The 14,709-nt window shown below is 34.3% G+C and overlaps 1 protein-coding gene across 1 annotated transcript in view; it reads right to left on the bottom strand.

Annotated features, from left to right (window-relative positions):
- LOC145668447 (uncharacterized) overlaps window positions 1-13,773 on the bottom strand; it is a 75,351-nt gene extending 61,578 nt beyond the window's left edge. Inside the window, exon 1 of the mRNA XM_081736324.1 lies at window positions 13,635-13,773. The gene's annotated coding sequence lies outside the window, so the exon portion shown is untranslated. The remainder of the gene's footprint in view (window positions 1-13,634) is intronic.
- Between the last annotated feature and the right edge of the window lie 936 nt (window positions 13,774-14,709).

Raw genomic sequence — 14,709 nt, 5'->3', positions numbered from 1 at the left:
AAGTGTAACACTAAATGACAATTCTTTAAATGTAGTGTGTCGTTGACCATGAAAACACACTATGAGAGCTTTCTTGTTTATTATTTAAGATTCTCTGTAGCTTTTTCTTTATTCTATTTATCCTAAAATACATGTAGTAATTAATAATTTGGAAATATTACCGTTATGGGGTAAGTAAGAGATAATATACCTTGTTTCTCTGAAAGGAGATAGATGGATGACTAGCACTTACGTCTCATGAAATGAACGGTACCTGTATTTAACCTCCATATGTATTTAATACATTTGCTTATGTATTGTTTACTACAATTTGTACGCAATACAACATAAGAAACAAACTCTAACTTTATGACCTATGAAACCTGGAGGTTATATGCAGCGTTCACAAAAGTTCTCGATCGATTTCTGCCCTTAGCCAACTGGATCCAGTTTCTTCTTTGTATTACTATTTCTGCAAGATATGTCTTAATATTGTCCTCCCATCTTCCTCATGGCCGTTTTCCGATTGGACGTCCAGTTAAAACTTTGAAAGCATTCTTACTTTCTTTCATTCTGGCCACATCATATGTCCATTTTAGCTTCCAAGACTTGATGACCCTAACAATGTTCGGTAAACGGTATAAACTATGCAGTTTCCGCCATTTCTTATTCCGTTCTTCTTGAGACTGAATATTCGTCTCAGGATACTGTTCTCAAACTTTCTCAGGACACTTTTAGTCTACGTTCTTCCCTCAGAGTAAGCGACCATGTTTCGCAACTATAACAGGCATGATTATCGTTTATATATATATATATATATTATTAGAATTCGCTACAACAAAGGATTTTCAACTGAATAATAACATGAATTCCTAGTTTTTAGGCGACAGTTAACTTCTCCGTGAATATGGCTTAGGTCTGTCCATACTGATCCTAGACATTTGAAAGTACCTACTTTGTCGAAAATGTGTATTTTATATTTTAATGGATCCATAATTTGCAATATTACTATCCCGACGAACTTCCATGTACTTATTCCACGTTTTCTCTGCATTTATTTTTAAGCCCATGGCCCTGCAAGCGTTTAATAAGATCTCTGCATTTCATTCTATTGTTCTCCTATCATCCCCTATTATATTTACATCATCAGCATATGCCATAACCTGATTAATACCACTCAGCTTTAGGCCCTGGTTGCTGTTTTTTAATTTTCCCTTCCAGAATAAAGTAGAACAATAATGGCGACAATGCAACTCCTTGCTTCAGGTATTCTTGACGAAAGTTCGTGGACAAGAATTTTCCTACTGAGACTCTACTTTGGGATGCATTTAAACATATCTTAAAGGAGCAGTTCGAGTTAAAAACAAGTTTGGTGCAATAGAAAGAGAAACAAAAAACAAGAGACCCGTATTTCTTTATATCTTGATAGGCCGTCTTGTTCAGCTTCTACAGGCATTTGTTTTTGATGAATCGTAAATGGTGACGTCTGGGTGGGATACGCGAGAAACTCAATGTGAGTCAGCAACCATTCCCTTGTACGCAGCTGATAAACCTTTAATAGTGCATTGGATTTAATAGATTATATTTTGGATTTGTTAGCAGTCTTGCTCTGTGTTGAATTCTTGAGGGAAGTTTTTGTTAGTTGTTTTTCCTATAGCATTAGTATAAAAAAAAAGAGTAGAGAGAGAGCAGTAATTACGTTTGTTGTGTGAAACAGTGTTTCGTCCAGACATGTTTTTAGAGTGGCACTGTCTCCCGGAGCTCTGCGAGATTCCCCCGGAGGAGACCAAAATAGTAATAAATATAATAGTACTGTGTAAAAATAATGTGCCTCTCCGAATACTAAGTGTCGCTTCCCCCCCCCCCCCCGGATATTTTTTCTGAAAGAAACACTAGTGTGAAGTAGAAAACACGTGTTAGTACAGCGGGTGCTGTGTCTGTGAAGTGAAGTAGAAATGCAACACCTGCTGTGTTTTCGGTTGTAATTCTTGTGCAATTGAAGCTGAGGACGTAAAGTATCTTTTCTTACATTTCTAAGTCGTGAGAAATCACCAGATTGATATAAATTATGACCCAAGAAAATCAATTGGAAAAAATGTACCAAATAAAATCACTCGTGTTCCAAACATCTTGAAGAGCCTGTCTTCGAGAAGTCAAGTTTGTTGAAAGAAAAGTTAATGCCAGTGGCGGATCTAGGCTGGGGCCGGGGGCCTAGGCCCCCCAGTTTTTGAGTGACAAAATTGATTTAAGCTATTATTTAGATATTGTTGAAAGTTTTTAGTAAAAATGATATACCTATCATAGTCTGGGTTTTGACTCCCCCCCCCCTGAGTTTTTACCGTCTAGATCCACTTCTGGCTTATGCCAGGAGAATTATTTACACGCAAACTGAGAAAGAATGCTGTTCCAAGTATATTATTGAAAGGTTTAAAATCCGAGCCATTGAATAAGCACCGATCTATGTCCAGTTACCAACGTACAAATATCGTACAAGACGCAATTGATGGTTGTAGTCAAGACGAGGCATTAGAGGGTAATAGAGACGATGTCACTCATGATTCTGAAGATACTGCTTTAGAAATAAGTTATTCAATGTGAATTAGGGAGTGAAATATACCGGCTTGTAGAAGGAATCAGTGACGATGACTGTTCCTCAAGACATTGATCCATCGTTTAATTTCTCTGTATCATGTGACAATGATGATGAAATGGGTGATGAGAGTTGTTCCGCGGACAGCTATGAGAATAAAAGAAATTTAACCGGTGAAGTGTTTTTCGTATTCTGGCAAACTTTACAGATGTTATTTCATTTTTGCCTCATATGTTACGCTCCTGTACATACCTTGAAGCACAAAATTATAGGGTCAGCGTTAAAAATTGCAACAAAACGTGAAAATGAACATACTTATGTTTGGGAAGCGGTAGAAGGATTAAAGAAAAGGTACTTAGGTGTTGCAGCAATCTAGTCCACCATCTATTTACATATTGGTTTCGATGTTTTATTTTGAAACGCTGAACTCATGCTTTATAGGATACGTTCTATAATATTATAAAAACGTTTGTACAGCCTACCATCAGATATCATTTTCTACATGCAGATGATATTTGTAAGTCTTTGCAATCAGTTCTGGAAAAGGAAACCGCACTTAGAACGTGCCACTGCACCTCTTACAAACGAAATGCTTGGCGCTGTGTAGTATGTAAGCCTGCTCTCGCTTCTTGCCCACCTATGACGTCATCACAAAATCTTTCTTCCTCTGTTACTCGCTAACGACTGAACGTATCGCGATCAAACAAACACCATCTACAAACGGAAATAAATTGTAAAAAATGCATTTCTAAGTCGAACTGCTCCTTTAATTAATCTAGCTGTTTTTTGCGGTATTCCACATTTCAACATAAGAAACAATTCTTTAAAAATACGATGTTTTTATTAATGTACCTTAAAGCGTAAGTAGTTTTAAATCGAAATGTTAATGAAGATAGTGTAAACAAAATTTTCTAAATATCTATTTGAGATTTAAAAAAGGAGCTCCTAATAATATTGGAGAAAAAGTTCTGTACCAAAGGGTTAAATCAAATGTATAGGGTTCTGTATCAAATGTATAGCCTCCATCATGTAAGTACAGTGGTTACTGTTGCTGCTACAACTTTTTCGAAAATACATATTCATATTTTTTAAACAAAATTCAGCATAATGTTTGTTTGAATCTGCCTAAACATAGTGTTATAAGGAGTGAAGTAAGTAGTGGGGCAAATTGAGTAATGCTTTGGAAAATTAGAGCTGGTAACACAGCGATTGTTCTCATTTTGAAATTCGATTTGCTGATTAAAACCAGCAGTTAATTGATGTGTGTAGTCGAGTTGTCTCTACAGTAGGCAGTAGAAGTTTTTTTTTTTTTTTTTTTTTTGATAAATAAGTAGACGTGTCTCACTGTCAATGACATAACTTCGGTGATATTTATCGTTGATAGGTTGTATCATAGAAGCAATCCTCAAACGTATATTGGACAGAAGATATTTGTATAAAATACAGAATTATGGGGTGAGGGGCCCGTACAAGTAACTAGCCTTCGTCACCTTTAATGTTTGAGAACATGAAGTGCGAACTGAAATGCATTGAAGTAAATATAGAGATAGAAAAAGAAGCAATTTAGGAAGAATAAACTTATATTTTGCGAACCTTTTGAGTAAACAGTTACGAAAAAATACACACGCACCCAAATCGACCTTTACTACCATAACGTAAAAGAGTAGATTAAGACAGATGTGGTAAAACAGAAAATTAAGCAAGTGCTGGGAAAAGTAGGGAAATACATTAGAAATATTAAAAGTAATTAAAAAAAGATAAATTGTCATTCTGCTGACAGATTTCTGTAATTCCTTAATTTCCTTTAAACTTCCAAGCTTTCGACTCCCCCCTGGATTCTTGGTCACGGAGGTTAAAAACAGGAAGAGAAACAATAGAAATATCAAGGAATAAAAGTGGAATGGACTTACCAAGGGAGAGCTGTATTGTCCGGAAATACGTTTGCAAGTACGTCAGCGATCAACAGATGAAGATGAAGCAAACTAAAATATGATGCAATCAATTTTTGCGCTTTTCTTGTTCCTTGTTGTGAGGTTGACAACTCATGTTATTATTTTTATTGTCATGCCAATGTGATAATTTTGTAATTACCGCCTTCCATTCATTACTCAACCATCCCTTGTCTAAATTTAATTTAGTTTTTTTTTAATGAATAAATAAATTTTAAAAAACCAGGGATGCAAATACAACTATTCATTCATTTCTAGCTTCAAATAAAACTTTTGAATCTACTACCCTTCGTTGTATTTCTTGTAAATGTTTCGATAAATCTGACACGGTTTAGAATCCCAAATATGCTTGTTTACTCGAACTTTTAGATTTATTTTCATTTTGCCTATATAACTCTCTCAACAACTGCATTTTATTTCATATATCCCCTTATTTATCATAGGTATCCCTATAATATTCTTAAATTGAGTAATGTTATTTTCCAAAGTTTTGGGGGGCCTTAAGGCTGTATGAAAACCGTATTGTGTATAGATTCTATTTAATGCAGTTATCAATCTGGGAAAAATAAACAATCCAACCCATTTTTTTTTAATATTTTATGTAAGTTTCAGGCAAGCCCGTATCCAGGAGGTCTAGGGGGCCGCCCCCCTAAATTTTTGCTGACCCCCAAACTTTTCACGGTAGGCTTGCAAATGAACTATAATATGGTGACGAACTATAATATGGTTGGATCGGGCCCCCCGTAACTTCAACCGCCCCCCCCCTACATTTTTGGGCTGGCTACGGGTCTGGTTTCAGGTTTATCGGAACTTAAATTGCTTTTAGCCTCATTATACCAATTATTTATAACAAGGAACAAGAAAGGTGCACAAACTGACTCCGCCATATTTTAGTTTGTATCATGTGTTTTCATACAACATAGCTCTTTCCTTGGTAAGTCCTTTCCACTTTTATTCCTTAATGTTCCTATTCTCTTTGGATCATAGGATCCAATATATTTCAATCAAAAATTTTCTTGTAGGACTTATATCTGGAAAACTACATATAGTGTAGCCAAACCCAAACTGTCACTTAACTCACTATGATGTGCTTATTCCGTAGAGAATAAGAAAACTCGATTTAGGGACCGTACAAAAATTTTGTGGCCTCTGATTCAAAAACTAATTATAGGCCAAGATAGCAATCTTTTGATGCACTTTCTTGGATCACTCCTAAAATTCTTGGCTAAAATCGCAACCTTTTGATCCATCTTTTTGGATCACTCATATAATTCTTGTTCTTCCTGTTTTTAACCCCCGTGAAAGTGTTGAAACAGAAAATCTCGTACAGATAAACAGAAAATCAGGTTGAAGAGGTTAGCTTAGGACCGTAGAGGATGACATCTTTTAGTTTGCGCCAGGTGACGTACCAATAATCACAGAATATTAATGATGATATAGTTACGAAGAGGAAGGTTCTAAGAAATGCAATTGGATGATTTAAATTTGACATATACATGTAAATATTGTTTGCAAAAGTTAAAGACAAAATACCGTACCTCTAAGTTTCTAACAGTGTTGGGTTTATTGGCATTATGTGAAGCAAAAGAAACCAAACAATGTTTCCCAACATATAGAAACATCTTTTTCGCGTCTTAAAGAGAAATGGATTATTTATTCCAATTCTACTTCTGATGAGAAAGAAAGCCAACAAGATGAATACACCAAAGTTGTAGCTTTGAATGTCTTATTAGATATCACATGGAAAGAGAAATGGGCTGTAAATGTTGCATGTGTTTGGAAAATTTGTAATAAGCTTTTCTTTGAATTGAATCTTAATTCAAGAATTTTTCTCGCTTTACTTCAAAAGATTTGTTATTATTAGTAATAATAATAATAATAATAATAATAATAATTATAATAATAATAATAATAATAATAATAATAATAATAATAATAATAATAATAATATATTAGTAGTAGTAGTAGTAGTAGTAGTAGTAGTAGTAGTAGTAGTAGTAGTAGTAGTAGTAGTAGTATAAGGGTTCCGATGAAACTCGGATATGAACATTCCTTCTAATTTTATTTTGTTATTACCTTGTGATTCTCAGTGTCAATCGATTCTATCATCGGTTCGGAGTGCGCTACTCTACATCGGACAGAAGCGTACCAAAATAACCACAAATTAACAATGCATCAGCCAAGAATAACTAAGTAGGAATCTATTAACTAAAACCAACAGCAATATGGAACAAGAGAGATTAAAATGAAAATGTTTTCTGTTTTTGTTTAACGTCTTATAATTATGCATCGAGTCTGAGAGAAATTATATAGTGGAATGAGATAAGTGGGAGGAAACGAGAGAATTCTGGGAGAACCTACGCGCATGGGTTTGTCCACTACAAAGTTAACATGCGCTGACTTAAATCAAACGAGGGACCCCAACACCAGAGGTGAACGCTCTAAACTAGCGAATTACGGTATGTACCCACCGTCCGATCTCCAGCCTATCTTTGTCCGAATTCATTTACAATGAGATAATACAGGAAGAAAAGCTTATCTCTTCTCAAACTTGTTTGCCTGTAATGTGATTACCGAGGGAAACAAGTTTATATACGAAATTTGTTTTATCAGTAATCGTCTTCAGATGGTTTTCACCTTAATGAGTTTCAGAAGTAGTAGTAATGCAGTGAAATAATCACTGTGAGTTTTCTTTTTTCCTGATTTTTTTCCTATTTTATTTTCAATAATTTCAGTTTTTCAGTAAGACAGTAAATGCAGCTGACTTTCACTGATGCTATAATAGAAAAATCCTGGCTTTTTTCCCCTTTCCTTCCTTCCTATTTCAATTGTGAGCATATTTCTGTTAACTAATATTTAACTGAAGTCTTTGAAAATGTAGTAAATAGACAACGAAAATTTATTATCAAATATTCAAAACTCGATCTTATGTAATTGCAACTATGGGCTAACTCCTAAAGCACTACTACACGTGGATTTATATACAGATATGTCAGGTTTACGCTAACTTCCGAATAAGGAAAGGCAAATCCTGCTGTAATGTTCCTTTGACAATATTTCACTTCAAATATTATAGAAATGCAATTATCAGTGAAATTAACAGTGGAAAGAAAACTCCCAAAGGAATATTCATCTAATTGCTAATCAAATTAATTATCCTTACTAAATGAGTGTACTGATCTAGTTTGTAACCTTAGGGATTTACAATTTATCAAAGTACGTATTCTGTGTATCTTGTGTTGCAGTGTCGATTCTCGTTAGTACTTAGCAGAGATGGCTATTTTGTAATCGGGGTTACTCTGGCTCGCCCAGGCTCAGAGAAACTATCCTCAATGGAGTCGATCTCACTAAGCTCAATAAACTCAAGCTATCGCAGACTTGAACTCCCTTGAGCTCGGGACCGTTATCCTCAATGGGGCTCACCTACACTAGTATTCATGCTCAGTATCTTCATTGAACCTCGCGCTCACTATTATCAACGAGGTTCCGTTAACTTATCTTGGTACGCATTCGAGCTCTCTATTCTCAACAACATTCATGCTAATTAACTGTATTGATCTAGTATGCGATAAGAACTTGGGCTCACTATTCTCCATGCTGCTAGCACTCGCCTATAATCGCGCTCACTAGTTTCATTGAGACCCGGATTCGCTAAAATTCCGCCCCTAGAACTCGCTATACACTTACAAAACTTATGCTCGTGTTCTTGCTTATTTATTGAATTCGAATCTGATAGAGCCCGGGAGTCGGGTTTCGCTAGTCTGAACATCTCAGGTAATTAGTTTAAGTAATCGCTTGAGTAAAATGAACGAATTCATTGTATAGTGTACTAACGACAAGCTACCTAAAAGAAAGAGAAAGCAATTACTTTTAATTTGGTATTTTTACATTTAAAATAATATTTTTAAAAATCCACCAAACTAAATATTGCACCTTTTCCTTCTGCACAATATTCAGTACTAAGTTAAAAACTAGAAAGACGTCAATGTCCTATAGTAATAGGCCTATGTGGGATGCAATATGAAATGCAATCTTTCAGTATAACGTCCCATGTTTATGCCCTTTAGGCTAAGGGAGACGGGTAATTTAGGCAAATGAATGATGATGGAAGAATTGGTGGAATGAGAATGTGGGAGAAAACAGGAGTATCCCGAGAAAATCCCCTGATATGATGTTGTCTCCCATAGACTAATTTAGTCGGGAATCGAACCAGGGACCCTATGTACTAGAGGTAAGCGCTTTAACACTGAAATCCCACACACAGTATTAGGACTATCATCTATTCAGGGGTTTTATGGTCTAGATCCGAAGACTTGCTATATTATGAATTTTTTATGGGTCACCAGGTAAGAATACTCATTCAAACAAGAAAAGAATCACGCAAATTATATATATTAACGAGTCAAATTGAGAACTTCCCCCTTTCTTTGAAGACTGTTAAATAAATGCTCATGCAAATTTTCGCAACCCTACCGCCATTAGTTCGGTTGAGAAAAAAATATTTAAATCGTCCACCTTTTAGAAGATTTTCGTTATGTGACAAAATCGTAGACTTTGACTAAGACGCATATACGTAACCCAACTCCTAATTAAAATAAAAAGACGACTTGCACATCATTTGAGTTACTTTAAGTATACTTGTCTTGATCAGAAGTCTAGATTGTACACTCCCAAAAACAGTGAAATAACAAAAGGAAATTTACAGAATTTCCTAACCAAAAAAAAAAAAAAACTCCGCAACACTGCCTCAGAGACAATTAAAAAGAAGAAGAGAGCCATATTCTACCATATTTCAAAGAGATACAGATATTGTGTTTATTGTTCAACAGTTCCTAAGGAAAACAATATGATGTAAAAAATTGCAGAAACAAAAAAGGTAGTAAGTTGAATTTAACGAAGTGGAAAATAATAATTATTCATACACATTGTAATTTTGGAGTACAAGTGCAACCTTTACTTCCTTATAATTAAAATTTGGTGCGCTTTCCTTTGGTGTAAATTTGGTTTCAATACTACCAAAAAAATTGAAATAACAAAAGAAACGCTTGAAAATTTTCCGAAAAACGTTCTTGTTCCCTTATAATTTGAGTTATTTTGTATATATACATATATATATATATATATATAGGTATAGTAAGATAGATAGATAGATATTGATATAGATATATATTAGGTTGGTCCATAGTTTTCAATTCACGAGTTCTTTTGAGTTTCGCACCCCTGAAACGGTTCCGAATCAGATCAAAATAATATATTAGAAAAATTAGCTCAACTGAATAATATTAAATGGTGTACAAACCGACCCCAAGTTTTGAATGCAATTACTATATTCAATAAGATGCAAAGATGCTTTGTAAGTTTGGAACAATTAGAGAAAGTGACACCATATCTTGGATAACGATAATGAGGCCATTTACTGTGAAGTACTACAATGGTAGCCATCTTGAAGTCTGGCATATTGGATTTAGCTCCATATTTTTTTTAATAGGAAAAGAGTTATGTGACATTTCATTTTGGAGTATCTTATCACCACAAACACACATTTGACGTTATTTTCAACTTATTTCTGATTTATTAATTGTTATTACCTTCATAATGTATGTTTATTATTTTACAATTGCCTTTCCAAACTCAAGCTACCTTTTACCTCATATTGTATATTGTAAATGCATTCTAAACTTCAAAGTGCTTGGTGCATCATGTACTATTATTCAATTAACCTAATTTTTGTAATGGGTCATTTTAGTCTTACATGGGACGATATATATATATATATATATATATATATATATATATATATATATATATATGCAGGGCCGGATCCAGGATTGTCTGGGGGCTGCACCAATAACTACCAAAATAACCAACCAAACTGAAATTCTTCAAATTGACATGTGACAATATTCATTACCCCCTGACAACAATGATGCATAGAACATTAGGAAACATAATAGGAATTCCTAAACTAGTGCGATTCTAATGATATAGGCAGCAGGGGCAAAAGTGCGGGGGAACGCGGGGGCGCCATCCCCACACCTCGAAAAAATATGTAGAGCTACGGCGTCCCCCAGTTACTAAAAAATTACAACGGGCAAAGATAGGCAGGGGGAACGGCGTGACGTCATGCCGCTACCTTCGTTCCCCCACCTTTTCAGATTTACTTTTACTCCTGATAGGCAGTGAGTGTTAATTATGTGGAATATACATGGAATAGAAGTATATAACTTCTGTATGGTTTTGATTGTTATTACTTTGGTTAAGCTCAAAGTTTGACGTCCCATGGTTTAATTTCATAATCATCCGTCCCTTTAAGTTAAATGAGACTTAAATAACAATTACTTTTTGTGCTCTGTCACCGAGAACCGAACACGGGACCATGTAAACCAAAGGCACACGCGCTAGTTATTAGACCAGCGGGGAGGACTACTAAAAATTAATATATTTAATTAAATACTAATGTTCTTATAGTCCAACGGTCTTTAAGTAATGATTCCTAAACATTCATAGAAGATTATTGTTGTTTATTTACGGGTATTTCAAGTATATTGTATATAGGAACAGTTGCGCACGCCATAGAAGTTTCGGGATTTTAAGCCTCGTAAATAAGAATTTATGGAAAAATATACATTTACTATCTTATGATATATATATATATATATACAAAACTCACGTGTGTCCTGAAAAAAGTAAGAGATTGAGAGCTTGAACTCCCTTGATAAAATTCTGTAGACGCCATTCTATAGGGGTATATTACTACAATATATAATGTGGAAAGAGACCAAGAGAAAATAAAAAGCAACTTTCAACGTTCACTATCAACCAAACATCAGTAGAAATTCTGTTTCCTGCTGGATACAGAAAATGTTGTTTTGAAATCAGCTGTTTTTGGGAATAGGTACAGCGAAAGAATACGTTTTGGGTGAAAACAGTAAGTTCTACTTCTTTTATTTAAAGTATATTTCTTTGAATTGAGTTGATTTTGAGTTTAACGTCCCTTTCAGCAGCGAGGCTATATGAGACGAAACCTACTGATTAACGTGGAATCCGAAGCACGTGAGTTCCCGCCGAAATCGGACCCGGGACTCCTGCGCCAAAGGTGCCTACACTAACCGTTTAGCCACGAACGAGCTGTATATTTCTTTAAGAAATAATATATTTTGGTAATTTTTTATGGACCAAACAAAATATAAGAAAGTAACATAACTATTTTACCATCAAACAGCGTATCTGTTTCCGGATAACTGAAGGATAAAACAGAAGAAAATGTAATCAGAAACAAAAGATAGACATCCAATTAACTGATAATAAATTATAAATTGCTCATAAAATGGGAAAAGAAAACATGAAAATGTCAATCTTTTTTTATTTCCCGAACTAGTTTCCTATTGTATTTTTTTTCCTTTTTTTACAACTGTTAATAAACAGTAAGTGAAATTTCATTCTTCTGCTTCTTTACGCATGCTACCTTTGATTCGCAGGAGACAAGTTATAAGCTCCTCATTCAGATGAACTAAATAATACGCAAGAGTTATATATCATAGCTATTTTTTTTAAGTAACACAACTCAAAATCATCAATTTTTCAGGAAATCGAGTTGAATATTGACACTATTGCAGGTTAACAAGCTTACAGTGGCATAATTGGTTCCTGAGGGAGAGAAGGTGATATATGTGCCTTCATCTGCAATGTCTTTACACAAAACTCTCTTAGCCTTTAGGACCATGTTCAACGTTGCACGTCCGTAACAGTATTTTTTAATAGCGTCATTTTTCTTTAAAGCTAAGATACAAATCAAGTTAAAGAACCCCCACCCAGATAAAAGATACGTTTTCTTTCTGTTTTGCCTATATTTTCTTTTCTTCTATATTTATTTTATGTTTCGTTTTTCGTTACCCCTACGGAACGAAATGTCAAAAACGTGTGCTGAAAACAAGTGCCTCTTTTCCAATATAATGCTGATTTCAGAAGCAAAACAAGACGTTATATTTAAGTGATCTCTTATCGTATGCTTCAGAGTCACATAAACGTGACTTCTTCGATTGTGACTTTAAAACGTACACAAATCCGCCTCTTTTCCCCTCTCCCTCTCACAATCAATTCATTCTCGGAAATTAATTACTACTGTTGCCACCTAGCGACCAAAGTATAAATGAGACGTTGTGTCTCCACATAGGAAGCGCGACGGCGGCTCATGGTGAATATTGATCGCGCCGACTGCGTTGTACGGAACGTCGTAAAAACAGAGATAAAATTTCAAATGGGGCCAAGAGCCCTGTTGGAGTTGTTTTCCTCATGAAAATAGACATAACTACGTACACAAACAAAAAATGACATTTTACCTTCTAAATAGGAAAGAGAATACAGTAATGACGTTCTTTGAACAACAGTAACAAAGTAATTGTTGTTTCGAATTGCCTAGAAATGTGAAGTTGAAATCAGAACCGGTACCTTATTTTTCAATATATGGATACCGTACTGTATTTTATTTCTGTTTGTTTAATAGCATTGATGTAATAAATATTATTATTAGAGAATTAATTATGTCTTTACTTAATAATTACTGTAGGCTAAGTCTTGTGTTTAGATAACGTAAACAGGTATAATATTACACAGGCACAATATAAATGTTTATAGGAACACTAGATGTTACACTTGCATGAAACAGAGCATAATTGTTTCAAGGAAAACGAAACGATGCAACACAAGAGTTGTTTTGACAACATTATCTACTAAAAATTTGTGTGAAAATGTAAGGTTTCTGCTGTTGTTAACTCCCTAATGTAAAATACATTAACTAGTATTTACCGATGTTAGATATTATTTAGATAAAATTAGTTACTTAAGAACAAAAATATTTAAACTTTACAACGTTTCTTTCATGGATTTTATCCCATCAGGAAAACTGAAAAAATGGAAAAATATTTAGTTCTTTTCAGTTTGTATTATTCTGTTATTGATTACATATATTTGTGGTGTCACTCTCAGAAAATATCAAATAGGTAGAACTCTGGTGCGTTTTGGCTAAACAAAATCTATGCAATAGACAAAAATAACATGGGTTACTTACACTGATTTTCTTTTTTAAAAAAATGAGAGGAGAAAAAAATGTTACTCACCCGTTTAAAATGTAAGGAATCTGCGATGTATTTCTTTGTGCAGAAATAAAGAAAAAATAATGCAATTAGGATCTAGCAAAAATGTTAAAAACCGCCAAAGACACTACACTACAGTTGCCGTACCCATCTTTGCAGCCATCTTGAACTGGAATGTGCTGACACCAAGCGGAAAAAAAGGTAAATAACGGAATTACGTGACACGAACAGAGACTTTGGATTAGATGTAGCGAGGAAATGTGTGATGAACGCAAAACAAGATAAAAGAGAAAAACGACATAATACTTTACATTAATTTTATCCCTCGTAAAAAATAGTTTCTTTTTTCCTAAATTATGTTTTTTTATATATATATATTTACCGTAAACAGTAGCGAAGACAGAAATTGGAAGCAACTCAGATTCTAGAATATTGACTTCATAGAATTTTCACTGTCTTCAAATTTAATTAAGTTCTAAGTAAAGATGGGTAGTAGTTAGTTACCCTGTCAGTTACTAACAATCATTAGTTTCTTAAAGTTGTTGCTGGTAGCGCTGCAGCAGGGGAACAGGGTGCTAAGTTTTCCTTTCTCACTATGTTCTTGAGCTGTGGTTCTCAACCTTTTTTGACAGACGACACACTTTACTGTACTTTCAGGATATTGTGACACACTTATTTGATATTTTTATTATAAATAATAATAATAATAATAATAATAATAATAATAATAATAATAATAATAATAATAATATATTATAATAGTGAAACCATTAGTTTTTATAATGCCTCTATATAGCACTGAGCAGTATTGCTACCGCTGAATGTGTTGACTGGTACAGTCTGTCTCGATTTTAATTAATTATTAAATTTTTCATAATTTTTAAATTCAAAAATTTCGCGACACATCTTAGGGGACTGCGTGACACACAAGTGTGTCGCGACATATCTGTTGAGAAAAACTGTCCTAGGGGGACAATATATACCTTTATTTTTTATCCTGAAAGAAAAAATATTGCAATACGCTTTTTATATATGTTATCCATATTATACACATAATGATCATCAAGATTAAATAAAACGTAAGTGATTACAACTTCTT

Source organism: Thermobia domestica, chromosome 13 (genome assembly GCF_964235325.1).
Source record: "Thermobia domestica chromosome 13, izTheDome1.hap1.1, whole genome shotgun sequence".
Lineage (NCBI taxonomy): Eukaryota > Metazoa > Arthropoda > Insecta > Zygentoma > Lepismatidae > Thermobia > Thermobia domestica.
This window is presented reverse-complemented; position numbering and strand designations above follow the sequence as displayed.